This window comes from Miniopterus schreibersii (genome assembly GCF_964146895.1).
Source record: "Miniopterus schreibersii genome assembly, chromosome: 4".
NCBI lineage: Eukaryota > Metazoa > Chordata > Mammalia > Chiroptera > Miniopteridae > Miniopterus > Miniopterus schreibersii.
In genome coordinates this window covers 18,133,915-18,146,039 of record NC_138105.1, presented here as the reverse complement: position 1 = coordinate 18,146,039, position 12,125 = coordinate 18,133,915, and the positions used below count along the sequence as shown (strand labels likewise).

The 12,125-nt window shown below is 45.0% G+C and overlaps 1 protein-coding gene and 1 pseudogene across 5 annotated transcripts in view; both read left to right on the top strand.

The window, feature by feature from the left end:
- LOC308555968 (protocadherin alpha-C2) overlaps positions 1-12,125 on the top strand; it is a gene marked incomplete at its 5' end in the record, with an annotated part of 195,225 nt that overhangs the window by 29,234 nt on the left and 153,866 nt on the right. The window lies entirely within an intron of this gene.
- LOC308555576 (protocadherin alpha-7 pseudogene) lies at positions 1,306-10,590 on the top strand (annotated as a pseudogene). Its single transcript has 3 exons — positions 1,306-1,395; positions 7,986-10,250; positions 10,546-10,590. The product of its transcript is annotated as a protocadherin alpha-7 pseudogene (transcript).

Here is a 12,125-nt window from a genome sequence, read left to right as displayed (position 1 = left end):
TTTACATGTAAAAGTGTCAAGTAATAGAATTATTTATGTCCTGAACTCTCTTGTCTTCACAGATAAGGAAGATTTTGTAATATTAAGGAATTCTAGGGAGTATATACTCAAGCAGAATGTTAAATATATTTTCAGTAGAAAGATTGGTGACTTTGGGGGGGGGCATTTTCTTCTGGCTATATTTATCAAGTGATGTCCAGGTGGTATGATGCAGCAAATCAACTGGCGGATTCAAAGAGATAAAATTAACATAGAGTTAGCCCAATTAATAATGTGATTTCTTTTCACTATTAATTTTTATTGGAACCCAAACATTTTATGGAGTAGTATATCTACAGACATTAGGATTTTTATTTGCTGCAAAAAGCAAAGATATGTGAGTTATGTGACAATTTATATCAACACTGACTTGTCAATAATAGCAACTTGAAGAAATGCTGTCTAGATGCATCTAACTAGAAAACTGTGTCAAGATGCTTACCAAAATGATATACTATGATTTAGGCTTCTAGAAAATTTAAATCTCCACATTGTGATTTTTCTGTGAACACCAAAAGTAGGTAGTGATATTGGAAAAAAATTAAAGAAGTGGATTTTCAGCAATTTGAAAATCAGACTTCCAAAATGGAACTCAGACAAATAGTTTTAGTTGCTTTGGAAATAACATCAACAAAAGCCAATATTAAATGCTGCAAATAGGAATATAAATTTGTTTTATGAGTAACAAAATATACAAACATACCATCAAAATAATAAAGGAAAACTCAAGGATTTTAATAAGGTTCATTTAAATATTGGAAAAATGAAAAGCTAAAACGTTTCAAGTCAGCTAGTGAATATCTAAAGTCTGCCCCTAACTAGAATAAACCAATACTAATCACTTTAGTAGATTGGTGGCGTGACTTCAGCAGTATTGATTTTGCAATATTTAATGAAAGTTTATCTTTTGTTAAAAATTTAAGGATGTATTTTGATTGGAGATAAGGGAAATAAAGAATACACGAATCATTGAAATTGGGAAATGTTTAACAAGCGTAAGGTAAATGAAGCATAACACAGTAAAGCACTAACCCTTTCATCCACATGATGGCGCTGGAAACCGCCTATTGTGCTGTGTGTGTTTTTTTAAACAAAGGAATACAGCGCGTTTATATTTCTTAGAAAAGAAAAAGGCTGCTCCAGTTTTCACTCTGCAGCTGCAGCAGAAAAGGCGGAAAAATAAAAATTATAGCCAATCTGGATTTAAGTTTCCAAAATCTATTGTGTGGTAGGGCAAAGACATTTGAAAATTGCACCAAATTTGCGATGGTATATCCCCGGAGAAGAAGTACCGGAGCCCGGCGCCTGCTGCTCTCTCTTCTGCTCCTCGCAGCCTGGGAGGCCGGGCGCGGCCAGGTGCGCTACTCGGTCCCCGAGGAGGCCAAGCACGGCGCCTTCGTGGGCCGCGTCGCGCAGGACCTGGGGCTGGAGCTGGCGGAGCTGGTGCCGCGCCTGTTCCGGGTGGCGCCCAAAGGCCGCGGGGACCTTCTGGAGGTGAATCTGCAGAATGGCATTTTGTTCGTGAATTCTCGGATCGACCGCGAGGAGCTGTGCGGGCGCCGCGCGGAGTGCAGCATCCACCTGGAGGTGATCGTGGAGAGGCCGCTGCGGGTTTTCCACGTGGAGGTGGAGGTGACGGACATTAACGACAACCCGCCAAGGTTCTTCCGACAAGAACAAACATTATTTATTTTAGAATCAAGAACAGTCGATTCCCGGTTTCCGCTAGAGGGCGCATCTGATATGGATATAGGAGCAAACGCAGAACTGAGATACAAGTTAAATTCTAATGAATATTTTCATTTGCATGTGAAAACAAATGAAGAAGAAACAGACTTTTTGGAGCTAGTGTTGAAGAAGCCAGTAGATAGAGAAGAAATCCAAGAACATCGTTTATTATTGATTGCGGTTGATGGAGGAAAACCTGAACTAACAGGTACTGTTCAGTTATTGATCAATGTATTGGATGCAAATGACAATGCCCCAGAATTTGATAAATCAATTTATAACGTTAGATTACTGGAGAATACACCGAATGGGACGTTAGTTATTAAACTTAACGCGTCAGATGCAGATGAGGGTCTTAATAAGGAAATAGTGTACCTCTTTAGTAATCTTGTTCTTGACAAGGTGAAATCTAAATTCATAATCAATTCCAATAGTGGGGAAATAACAGTTAAGGGAGAACTGGATTATGAAGACTGTAATTTATATGAAATCAATATTGATGCTGTAGATAAAAGTACATTCCCATTAACTGGACACTGTAAAGTAATAGTGAAACTTCTGGATGAGAATGATAATATCCCAGAGATGGCCATAACTTCCCTGTCTCTGCCTGTCCAAGAGGACGCTCCACTGGGCACTGTCGTTGCTCTGATCAGTCTGTCCGACCGAGACTCTGGTGCCAACGGACAGGTGACCTGCACCCTGTCGCCACATGGTCCCTTCAAGCTGGTGTCCACCTTCAAGAATTATTATTCGCTGGTGCTGGACAGCGCCTTGGACCGCGAGAGCGTGGCGAACTATGAGCTGGTGGTGACAGCGAGGGACGGGGGCTCTCCATCTCTGTCGGCCACAGCCAGCGTGTCCGTGGAGGTGGCCGACGTGAACGACAACGCGCCGGAGTTCGCGCAGCGCGAGTACACGGTGTTCGTGAAGGAGAACAACCCGCCCGGCTGCCACATCTTCACGGTGTCGGCGCGCGACCGGGACGCGCAGGAGAACGCGCTGGTGTCCTACTCGCTGGTGGAGCGGCGGGCGGGCGAGCGCGCGCTGTCGAGCTACGTGTCCGTGCACGCGGAGAGCGGCCGCGTGTACGCGCTGCAGCCCCTGGACCGCGAGGAGCTGGAGCTGCTGCAGTTCCAGGTGAGCGCGCGCGACGCGGGCGCGCCGCCTCTGGGCAGCACCGTGACGCTGCAGGTGTTCGTGCTGGACGAGAACGACCACGCGCCCGCGCTGCTGCCGCCCGGGGCGGGCGGCGGGGCGGGCGGGCCGAGCGAGCTGGTGTGGCGGTCGGTGGGCGCGGGCCAGGTGGTGGCGAAGGTGCGCGCGGTGGACGCGGACTCGGGCTACAACGCGTGGCTGTGTTACGAGCTGCAGGCGGCGGCGGGCGGCGCGCGCAGCCCGTTCCGCGTGGGGCTGTACACGGGCGAGATCAGCACGACGCGCGCCCTGGACGAGTCGGACGCGCCGCGCCAGCGCCTGCTGGTGCTGGTGAAGGACCACGGCGAGCCGGCGCTGGTGGCCACGGCCACCGTGCTGCTGTCGCTGGTGGACGGCGGCCAGGCGCCCAAGGCCTCTGTGTCGGTGTCTGCGGGCGCCGCGGGCTCGGAGGCGGCGCTGGTGGACGTGAACGTGTACCTGATCGTCGCCATCTGCGCGGTGTCCAGCCTGCTGGTGCTCACGCTGCTGCTGTACACGGCCGTGCGGTGCTCGGCGGCGCCGAGCGGGGCCGCGTGCGGGCCGGGGCAGCCCAGGCTGGTGTGCCCGGGCGCGGGGGGCAGCTGGTCGGCCTCGCAGCAGAGGCGGCCGCGGGTGTGCTCTGGGGAGGGCGCGCCCAAGACGGACCTCATGGCCTTCAGCCCCAGCCTTCCACCCTGTCCCGTAGTGGCGGATATAGGGGAACGTCAGGATTTAAAGGATGATCATTGTGCCAAAGTAAGTGAATTTTCTTCAGATACAGTTAATAGTTATTTTGACGTATTTTAATTGTTTTCCCAATGTTTTTCTTTTCACTTTTCTATTCTTAAAAATTGGAATAATTTCACATTATATATATCCTTTTATTTTTTCTTGTAATTGTAATCTTTAGGCTTTTTATTAATCTTAATTTAAAGTGGAATCCAACATTACTAACAGTTTTACACCACAAGAATTTGTCTTCAAACAAAGGGCGGGCGAGCGCGCGCTGTCGAGCTACGTGTCCGTGCACCCGGAGAGCGGCCGCGTGTGCGCGCTGCAGCCCCTGGACCGCGAGGAGCGGTCTTTGATATGTCTATATCTGGTCTTTTTAAAACTGGCATCCATAGTAGTGTTTTTTCTGATTCATTCTGTAGAAGTATCATATCTTTCCATTTGAACTTCAGAGTTATTTCTCATTTGCTCACTTTAGAAAAATCCAATGAGCCCTGGCCCGTGCTGGTTGGGGCGCTGCGGTGGATTGATGTGTCTCTCCTACAGGAATGTCTCTCCGTCTCCTCTGTGTCTCTTCCCCTCCCCCTCCCTTCCACTCTCTTTGAAAAGCAATGAAAAACCGTCCGCGGGTAGGGAGTAACTATGTATAAAGACATTTTAACGCCACTTTAGTACTCATTCGATTACCGTTTCTGTTTCGCTTTTTATTTCTTCTTTTTCGCTGGTGAATTTCATTTAACCAACACTTTCAAGTGAGGCGTCTTGTGTAAGGGCTCTGCCCATCGTATCTGATTCTTTCCTTCTCCTTTGGCCGCAGTGATTCCAAGAGTCTGTGGTGTTCATTTATTGTTGGTCTTTTAAACCACTTAGAAATAAAGGACGGAACATTAGTCGTCAGACTAAGTACTTCTGATTGGGATGAAGGAGTGAAAGGGGAGACTTCATACTCTTTTAATTCCCATGTGACACCCATATCAGGGCTCGGAACAGGGGAGAAATAGTAATTCAAGGGAATCTGGACTTTGATAAAGCAACCCCATGTAAAATCTCCATTCCCGAGACACTGCCAATCTTAGTTTATGATTGAAGTTTATTTGGTGGATTTCTTTTCCTGAAGAGCTATATCTTTTAATTTGATGCTTTTGCTATTTTTTCTGTATTATGATTTTAACTATCCACTATTTCTTTACATGAAGGCAGCAGACTGTAGTGTTGTGTTGTGGGTTTTGAAGACATCCTTTCTTGCCTACATTTTATGCCTCCCAATTTGTTCTGTGTAGTACAGCTAACTGTTGAAACTCTCAGTATGCAGTTCTCCAGCTGTAAAGTTGGCATGATAAGCAGTTCTATCACAAAGAATTTGAAGTATTTAGAAAGTTGATACTTATATGGAATTCACAATAGCATTAGCTAAATAGTGTTTAGTGAAAGTCAGTTACTATTTTCTGAAGAATAGGAAAATCTAAAATGTCACAAAGTTGTCATTATGGCTTCTGTATTCTTTAAATTTTTGGTAAAGATTATGGGAGGGGGGCTTAATTACCAAATTAATCCAAGATGTCTCTAACATTTGAATGCCATGTACTACACTTAAAAAAATAACTTGAAACCAGTTTTTCAAAGTTGAAAATTGAATTAAGACTTTGGCAGTGAAAAGAAGTTTGGATTCATGAGGCGTTTAAGCTACTGAGCCCCTCAGTGCTTTGCAGAAGGTGATTTTAACTTCCTGTGTTTTCCAAGTTTTACTAGGAAATACTAGATTATCTTTAACTGGAAAGGTGTATTTGCCCACATTTGAAAGTTGCTCAAAGTCCATCAGAGGACTGAGTTGGAGTTTATGCTCTCCAATGTGTTCATTTTCCATTCTTGAAATAGCAAAACCATTGATAATGTTTTCTGCTTTTTAAAAACAGGCGCATAATAATTTTTAAACACATACTTAAAAATGACAAAATAGGCCATGGTTATACTAATTAATAGAGAGTGTCATTTGTGTAGATATATATAACAACCTTAAAAACAACATGCTTTCTTAGGAAACAGAGGCAAACCGTAACCATCACTTTTTAAAAGGTCCTCGGCAGATCCCCAAGAGCATGACGTTGTGCCAAGACTCATTGAATTAATAGGATCCAGTTTCTGGTTTCAAGAAGTTTACAGAAAAATAAAGATATATGTCGTACATAAACATGACATTTTAGAAGGCAGAATATTCTGAGGTGTAAGCAATGTAAATCCCTATGGCTGGAACTGAGAAAAAGGTCTGCCTGTTTCCCTTGTTTAAGGAGTCCTTCGATAGTTTTTATATTTTTAGTGGTTTTCAAATGGAGAAGTTTCCCCTGGGAGAATACTGAGTTTCATAGGTATTCTTGGGAACAGAGGAACTTAAATAAATGAGTACACAGGAAATTCCAAAGGTACCTGGAAACAAGGAATAGTTTGCTTTGGTCATAGGAAAGAGTATGAGATAAGGCAGGAAAATTAATAGGAGAAAAATCTCAAGTAACTGAGTGCTACACTAAGAATTTTGAACTCACCTCCAATGTCCTTTAAACTATACAAAAAAGTGCAAAGCAGTAAGAATAAAAGGTTTTGTTCCCCCCCCCCCCCAGGAAGATGACTGCCAGGGTTAAGTGAAGAATAAATGGGAACCTCCTTAGCCTCTTTGGCTCAGTGGTTAGAACTCAGCCTTGGGCTGAGGGTCTCAGGTTCGGGTTTGATTCTGGTCAAGGGCACATACCTCGGTTGCAGGGCAACCAATCATGTGTCTCTAATCTATGTGTCTCTTTCACATCAATGTTGCTCTCTCTCTCTCTCCCTTCCACTCTCTGAAAAGCAATGGAAAAAATATCCTTGGGTGAGGATTTTTTAAAAAAAAGAAGAAATGGGTGGGTGGCTCAGCTGCTTAGAGCATCTTCCCAATATGCCAAATTTGTAGGGGGTGTGGGGGAGGGAGGTCCATCCTGCCCAGGGCATATGCAAGAATCAACCACTGAATGCACAAATAGGTGGAACAACAAATCGATCTCTCTGTCTCCCTCCCTCCCCCTCTGTCCCCCCTCAAATAAATCAATAAAATTTTAAAAAAGAATAAATGGGGCTATGACAAGACGGTACAGCCAGAAGCAATGGCAGCAATCCAGGACAGCACCAGCATGGAGAACTCCCTTAGGCAGAGGCCAGACCGGGAAAGCACTAGGGTGCAGGTGTAACCTTTTCACTTGAAGTTAGGAACATGGGCCTGACCATTTAAAACGTGCTCAGTTAAGTGCTGTAACTAAAAAGGGTGATTAAAGGACTGCTCTAAGTATGACAGATGAGAACCAATATTTATCTATTGAAATAAATTTTTATGATAAAATAAGTCATCTAAGTTGTATTGGAGATTATAAGAACAATGGATATTCATAAAACATGAGGCTTAGAAAGGATGAAAGAATAAAGAGATATAAGAACCATGAACTCCGGATACAGAACATATAAATTCTGAGAAGAGAAACTCAGAATACTTCCTCCTCACAAAATTCACTTAATACAAATGATTCCCCTTCAAAGAATCCCAAAACCAATTGTGTTTTCTTTTAAGAGTGTATAAATTAGTTGCTTATATTCTTTGCTTCTAAAAGCAAACAACCTTTCTAAGTTTTTCTTTCATTTGTAGATTTTTGAGATTCTGAGTCCCTAGAGAGACCAGGAATTTTCTTATCAGAAGTCTAAGAAAATAGTTTCCTGAATCTGAACAAAGGATTTTAAAACTTAGTGTTGCTAATCGATTTGCTTTATTGTCAGACTTTTATCTTTATTATAAAACTGTGGAACTATCTGTTATCAAAGCATAAGGGAACCACAACTATGGCCACACTAAATATTCAGAAGTGAAGTTTCCTAAGAATGCCTTCAGCAGACATGAGAATATTTCCCTTAACAAAAATAAAGGAAAAAAATCCGGAGGTTGAAATAAAACTTTGCATCTTATATAAAATTGATTCTTGTAATTTGTACTTACTATTTGGGCCACATGATGTCGCTCTTTACCGAGAAATTCTCTCATATTCAAGACAAAACGAAGTCATCCACGTTCATATCCGACTCTCCACACTGTTCCACTATCCGGCAGCTGAGCAATGGCGAGCAAATCAGGATACTAACGGAGAGATAAGGAGGTTCCTATACATTTGGAGACAAGTTACGCTGATGAGAATTTTAAAAAACAATTTAAAATGGTGGACTTGAATCCAGGAGACTCGGGGGACCGGCATCTGCTGCTGTTGTTTATAATTCTCACAGCCTGGGAGGCCGGGCGCGGCCAGGTCCAGTACTCGGTCCCCGAGGAGGCCAAGCACGGCGCCTTCGTGGGCCGCATCGCGCAGGACCTGGGGCTGGAGCTGGCGGAGCTGGTGCCGCGCCTGTTCCGGGTGGCGTCCAAGGGCCGCGGGGACCTTCTGGAGGTGAATCTGCAGAATGGCATTTTGTTCGTGAATTCTCGGATCGACCGAGAGGAGCTGTGCGGGCGCAGCGCGGAGTGCAGCATCCACCTGGAGGTGATCGTGGAGAGGCCGCTGCGGGTTTTCCACGTGGAGGTGGAGGTGACGGACATTAACGACAACCCGCCGGTGTTCCCGAGAACACAAAAGAACCTGTTCATCGCGGAATCCAGGCCGCTGGACTTTCGGTTTCCACTAGAGGGCGCCTCGGATGCAGATATCGGGGAGAACGCTCTGCTCACCTACAGGCTGAGCCCCAATGAGTACTTCTCCCTGGACGCACCAACCAGCGACGACCAGGTAAAACCTCTTGGACTTGTATTACGGAAACCTTTAGACAGGGAGGAAACTCCAGAGATTTCTTTAGTGCTCACGGCCACTGATGGCGGCAAACCTGAGCTGACTGGCACCGTTCAGTTGCACATCACGGTGCTGGACGCCAATGACAACGCCCCAGCTTTCGACAGGACACTCTATGCGGTGCAATTACCAGAAAATGTTCCCAATGGAACGTTGGTAATTAAACTTAATGCCTCAGATTTAGACGAAGGCTTGAATGGGGATATTATTTATTCATTCTCCAGTGATATTTCTCCAGAGGTAAAATCTAAGTTCTATATAGATCCCATAGGTGGAGAAATTGTAGCAATAGGACATATCGATTTCGAAGAAACTAAAGCCTACAATATTCGAGTAGAGGCGATTGATAGAGGCTACCTACCACTGGCTGGTCACTGTACAGTTCTTGTGGAAGTTGTGGACACTAATGACAATGCTCCAGAGTTGACTGTCACTTCCCTGTCTCTTCCTGTCTCAGAGGATGCTCAGCCAGGCACAGTCATAACCTTGATTAATGTGTCTGACCGAGATTCTGGGGTCCACGGGCAAGTGACCTGCTCCCTAACACCTCAAGTTCCATTCAAGCTGGTGTCCACCTTCAAGAATTACTATTCACTGGTGCTGGACGGCGCCCTGGACCGCGAGAGCGTGCCAAACTATGAGCTGGTGGTGACAGCGAGGGACGGGGGCTCTCCACCTCTGTCGACCACCGCCAGCGTGTCCGTGGAGGTGGCCGACGTGAACGACAACGCGCCGGAGTTCGCGCAGCGCGAGTACACGGTGTTCGTGAAGGAGAACAACCCGCCCGGCTGCCACATCTTCACGGTGTCGGCGCGCGACCGGGACGCGCAGGAGAACGCGCTGGTGTCCTACTCGCTGGTGGAGCGGCGGGCGGGCGAGCGCGCGCTGTCGAGCTACGTGTCCGTGCACGCGGAGAGCGGCCGCGTGTACGCGCTGCAGCCCCTGGACCGCGAGGAGCTGGAGCTGCTGCAGTTCCAGGTGAGCGCGCGCGACGCGGGCGCGCCGCCTCTGGGCAGCACCGTGACGCTGCAGGTGTTCGTGCTGGACGAGAACGACCACGCGCCCGCGCTGCTGCCGCCCGGGGCGGGCGGCGGGGCGGGCGGGCCGAGCGAGCTGGTGTGGCGGTCGGTGGGCGCGGGCCAGGTGGTGGCGAAGGTGCGCGCGGTGGACGCGGACTCGGGCTACAACGCGTGGCTGTGTTACGAGCTGCAGGCGGCGGCGGGCGGCGCGCGCAGCCCGTTCCGCGTGGGGCTGTACACGGGCGAGATCAGCACGACGCGCGCCCTGGACGAGTCGGACGCGCCGCGCCAGCGCCTGCTGGTGCTGGTGAAGGACCACGGCGAGCCGGCGCTGGTGGCCACGGCCACCGTGCTGCTGTCGCTGGTGGACGGCGGCCAGGCGCCCAAGGCCTCTGTGTCGGCGTCTGCGGGCGCCGCGGGCTCGGAGGCGGCGCTGGTGGACGTGAACGTGTACCTGATCGTCGCCATTTGCGCGGTGTCCAGCCTGCTGGTGCTCACGCTGCTGCTGTACACGGCCGTGCGGTGCTCGGCGGCGCCGAGCGGGGGCGCGTGCGGGCCGGGGCAGCCCAGGCTGGTGTGCCCGGGCGCGGGGGGCAGCTGGTCGGCCTCGCAGCAGAGGCGGCCGCGGGTGTGCTCTGGGGAGGGCGCGCCCAAGACGGACCTCATGGCCTTCAGCCCCAGCCTTCCTCCGGGTCCCAGTTCTGCAGACAACGTGAGTCTCAATTTTCAGTTATTAAAAACACAAATTTGTAGGTATTCTCTTCAAATATTTTTTAATATAATTTATTCTATTTTTAGTAATAGGTTTATATGTAATTTTTATTTTTAATGCTATTGCTCTGTTTCCACTGTTTCTTTACCTTAAATTACACTTATTTTAAATATGCAGTTTCATTGTCAGAGTGTCCAATCTTATAGGTTAAAATTGGCGATTTATATTAGTTGCTTTTTATTTTTGTAAGAAATGTTTACTAATTGGAATAATGATTTCACTCTCTCTTATATAGTGGAAGTCCCTAACTGAATGTTTACATGTCCACACTTTGCTATGAAGTCATTACAATTTTTAAAAAATCAAATTTGATATATTTGACATATCCTATACATTCTTATTTTATAAAAACATATATTTCAACATCATCTGTTCAATATTGCCTTTTTATGCTTAGTCTAGAACTTGAATTATCTTAGTTTTTAAATTACACTAATTTATTTTCTTTTTCAATCTTCTTTGTCTGGTAACTGACTTCATTTTAACTTACTCTGTAGAAGTTTCTTTTTTGCCTTGTCCATAATGAATATTTTTATAACTTAAAAATATAGTTTAAATGACATTTCAGTAGTACATTTAATTTGTTCTTTGTTTGCATAGCCAATATACTCACATTCAAAATATCCAGGAATCAAATCTAATATATAGTGAAAAGTTTCACTGTCACCTGCAACCGTAAACCGTTCACTTTAAACTCTTTGAGTTCCTGAAACATTGAAAATTTCTTTAGTTTTCTCTAAGATTATATATATTTATGTATACATTATATATATGTACATATATTTATATATAATCTGCCTTTTTTAAAACAAAACCAAAAACACAACAACAGCAAGTGATTGCATTTAACCTACTTTTTAAAAATATATATGTTTTTATTGATTTTTAGAGAGTGGAAGGGAGAAGGACAGAGAGATAGAAATATCGATGAGAGAAATGCATCCCGGGCATGTGACCGCTTGATTCCTGGGTGGAGGCTCAACCATAGAGCCACACTCGGCTAGGCGCATTTCCCCTACTCTTAATTTTTCTACATTTATGCCATGTTATTTCATAAAAAGCTTTCTGGTTTTTGGTTATTTTCTCTCTTTTTACAGTATCTTCATCTCATTTTATTGTATGGATTCATAATGGTTTATTCATCCATTTCTCTGTTCATACATTAGTGGAACAATACCTTACTTATACAAACTCATAACCATCAGTATTGTCAACTTTTACAGTTGGTAAAATTTTAGAATACTTCAGAGAGTTATTTTATTGTTTTCAGTGTTCTTTTACATAAAGGCAGAGATATGAAAACTCAACAACTTGTCCCATATTCAGTGGAATTATTTACCACTGAGCAGTAATTTGCAGCCACCATAATCAGAACAAATTTCCTGCTCTTCTTTAAAGAACAGTCTGTTTCGTAGGAAAACCTATAAATCTTATAGCTCTTGATTATGGTAATTGTAATTCTATTTTTTATTGCTTTATTTTTATTTTATTCTCACATACTATTTAAAAACTATTTTCCAAGAATATTTTAAGAAAAATTTTAAATTCTACCTTTGGGTTTGAGGGAGTTACTAGAAGGTGATAGAAATCCTCCTCCACACTGTAATCTTTACCCACGAATTACCACTTCTTTATTAAGATAACATTTTTTAAAAAAATTCTAACTTTGACATACCAAGGCTGTGGAATTTTTCTTTTGTTGATAAAATGTTCTCACAAAGATATTGAAGAATACAATTACCTTTACATAATCTCTCTCATTATTTAGAATGAACTATAGAGATAGTCTTTGAATAGTTAAAGTAAATACAATGT